This window comes from Rattus norvegicus, chromosome 6, assembly GCF_021556685.1.
Source record: "Rattus norvegicus strain SHRSP/BbbUtx chromosome 6, alternate assembly SHRSP_T2T, whole genome shotgun sequence".
In the NCBI taxonomy this organism is placed as follows: domain Eukaryota; kingdom Metazoa; phylum Chordata; class Mammalia; order Rodentia; family Muridae; genus Rattus; species Rattus norvegicus.
In genome coordinates this window covers 71,768,343-71,772,013 of record NC_141539.1, presented here as the reverse complement: position 1 = coordinate 71,772,013, position 3,671 = coordinate 71,768,343, and the positions used below count along the sequence as shown (strand labels likewise).

Sequence of the window (3,671 nt, the reverse complement as noted above, 5' to 3'; positions counted from 1 at the left end):
CGTGATGGGCCAAGAAGCCAGGTATATAATATGTACAGGTTCCATTAATAAGAAATTTGAGAAGTTATATAAGAGCCGTACTTAATTTAAAAGGCCATGACAGAAGTGAATACAAAATATTCTATTTCCCTTCCTTATGGTAGTTATACACACACACACACACACACACACACCCTTACATACTTCCCAAACATGAGAAGAACGTGGAAGATAAAATTAAAATGTGTGATTTTGGCTCAAAGTCTGAGTGCTGAGGGCTAGTGGACGTTTGGGCAGCTGCCGACCGGTAGCTTGAGAGACCTGTACCGACCTTCCTGGAAGTCTGAACCGGCTGTGCAGCTTTCCTTCCTCCTTGTTCCTGCAACCATGTCCACTAACAAGAATGCTAACTCAACAGCTGCACGGCTTAACAGACTCAAGAACAAGGGGAAAGACAGTACAGAAATGCGATGCTGCCGAATAGAGGTTAATGTGCAACTTAGGAAAGCTAAAAAGATGACCACATGCTGAAAAGGAGGAACATCAACTCATTCCCTGATGACGCTACTTCACTACAGGAAAAGCGAAACAATCAGGGTACTGTAAGTTCGTCTGTCGAGGACATTGTTAAAGGCATAAACAGTAACAATTCGGAAAGCCAGCTCCAAGCTACTCAAGCTGCTCGGAAACTGCTTTCTAGAAAGAAACATCCTCCTATAGACAACATCATCCTGGCTGGTTTGATGCCAAATTTTGTGTCCTTCTTGGGCAAAACTGGTTGTAGTCCCATTCAGTGTGAATCTGCTTGGGTGCTCACCAACATTGCTTCTGGAACATCGGAATAGACCAAAGCTGCGGTAGATGGAGGTGCTATCCCAGAATTTATTTCTCTCTTGGCATCTCCCCATGCTCACATCAGCGAGCAAGCTGTATGGGCTCTTGGAAACATTGCAGGTGATGGCTCAGTTTTCCAAGACTTAGTTATGGTGCAATTGACCCACCGTTGGCACTTCTTGCGGTTCTTGATCTGTCATCCTTGGCTTGTGGTTACTTACGGAATCTTACCTGGACACTTTCAAACCTTTGTCGAAACAAGAATCCTGCACACACACCACCACCCCTTGAGATGCTGTTGAGCAGATTCTCCCTACTTTAGTTCGACTCCTACACCACAACAATCAAGAAGTATTAGTAGATTCCTGCTGGGCTACTTCCTACCTGACTGATGGTCCAAAGGAGCCCATTGAGATGATTGTGAAGAAGGGAGTTGTTCCCCAGCTTGTGAAGCTTCTAGGAGCTACGGAACTGCCCATTGTGACGCCGGCACTAAGAGCCATAGGGAATATTGTCACCGAAACAGATGAACAGACTCAGAAAGTGATAGATGAAGGTGCTCTTGCAGTCTTTCCCAGCCTGCTAACAAACCCCAAAACTAATATTCAGAAGGAGGCCACATGGACAATGTCGAACATTACAGCAAAATGCCAGGACCAGATACAGCAAGTTGTAAATCACGGCCTAGTCCCGTTTCTTGTTGGTGTCCTCTCTAAGGCAGACTTTAAGACACAGAAGGAAGCTGCATGGGCTATAACACATTGTGTATCTTGTTCATTGTGGAATAATAGAACCTTTGATGAACCTCTTGAGTGCAAGAGATACCAAAATTATTCAGGTTATTCTTGATGCCATTTCAAATATCTTTCAGGCTGCAGAGAACCTAGGTGAGACAGAAAAACTTAGTATAATGATAGAAGAGTGTGGAGGCTTGGATAAAATTGAAGAAGTACAGAGCCATGAGAACGAGTCTGTATAGAAGGCCTCATTGAACCTAATTGAGAAGCACTTCTCAGTAAAGGAAAAGGTAGATCAAAATGTGGTGCCAGAAACTACCTCTGAAGGATTCGCCTTCCAAGTTCAGGCTGGAGTTCCTGGGACCTTTAACTTCTAATGTCCAGCCAAAGCACAAAGTTGTTAGCTATATGCTGTGCTGTACTGTGTTCTCATAAATTTGTCTTACTTTTTCTCTACTAAGAACTCTTTTTAAATGTGGTTTCTTATTGTAGCACTTTTTACAAAAGAAACTATACTTGAACAGTTATAAACTGTACACACTCTATGAAGCTGTCCTCTGAGTTTATTTCTACGTGGAATTTCATACCCTGTCATGTCCTGTAAATAAAGATTAAGTGCCATTCTTTTTTTTTTTTTTAAAGATTTATTTATTTATTATATATAAGTACACTGTAGCTGTCTTCAGATACACCAGAAGAGGGCATCAGATCTCCTTACAGATGGTTGTGAGCCACCATGTGGTTGCTGGGAATTGAACTCATGACCTCTGGAAGAGCAGTCGGGTGCTCTTAACCGCTGAGCCATCTCTCCAGCCCCCATGCCATTCTTCTTTTAAAAAAGTGTGATTTTTATACCATATATGTTTATGTTACCATATAAAAATAATTAAAAGAAATTATAACAAATATATTTAAAGTTTTAAAAATTGTAAACCAATCTAAATTTGGTTATAATCATGTCAAAATAAGTAATTAATCACATAATATAATATGCAAATTAGACTATTGCTGAAAAGACAAATACTAAGATAACAGAAAACAAACGGTCACTGTGTGAATTCTTTTGGTGACACAGTGTTAATCTGACAGAAATAGTATTTTGTGAAGCAAACTAAACGGAAAATAAAGCAATGAGTTGTTAAGAAATTAATTGTATTAATTTTTACATGGTAATTGTATCCTGATTATAAAACAAAGACATTATTATTCAGAAAAGAAGACTCAGGCCAGAGGAAATGAAGCAAATTCATATGAAGAAAGAAGAGAGAGAGAGAGAGAGAGAGAGAGAGAGAGAGAGAGAGAGAGAGAGAATGGCTTTTATGATTCCAACATCTTTGGGCTGAGGTAGAAGAATCACAAATCAGAGAACCCTGAGACAAACAGTATAAATTTGCCTTAAAGTAACAAAATCTGTAATTGTATTTCAGTAGGTAGAATGTCTGTTAAGAAATGTAAAGTGTGTAAATGATGAGAAAAGATTATATTCAGAAATGAAAATTTCCTGCTTTGAAAGAATGCTTTGTTTATTCAGAAAGAGCAAGTTGTCAAAGTATCTTTGAGAGATGAGAAGGGCATTAGAGAAAAGGTTCAGAACAACAGGGCTAAAATGAAAACTTCTGCACTATTATTCAGAAAGAAAGAAGGACCACTGGAAGGATATGTGTAAAAACAAGATAAACAATATACTCTACATGTTTTTCATAGTAAATGGTTTCTTTTAATTTATTTTTAAACAGTAGGCTGAGACAATTTCCATGGAAACAGAGGACCTAAGAATTTGGAAACTATTTTTCTCTGTGAATTTGACTAATTTTTATAACTAATTAGACATATTGTTTAGTAAGCCAGTGTAGTGGCAGTAATTGTAAAACCTCTGCTTCTTGTAAAATAATGCACTCTATCTGATTTGGAAATAACACTGTAGGCAGGCTTAGTCACGCAGGACAGCAAAACATCAGCAAAAGGATCCAGAGGACTGCATAGCCCAGGAAATTGCTGCAGCCCTGGGCTACTTACAGCAGGCCTTTTCATGGGGAGGGACATTTACATTATGTGTAACTGAATAATATATCAGGGATATAAGTTGGCTAAATAAATCTTTCTCCCAGTCAACTAAAATGA

General features: G+C 39.0%; 1 pseudogene; it reads left to right on the top strand.

Annotated features, from left to right (window-relative positions):
* Window positions 1-366: 366 nt before the first annotated feature.
* Window positions 367-2,003, top strand: Kpna1-ps3 (karyopherin subunit alpha 1, pseudogene 3; annotated as a pseudogene).
* The last annotated feature ends 1,668 nt before the right edge of the window (window positions 2,004-3,671 follow it).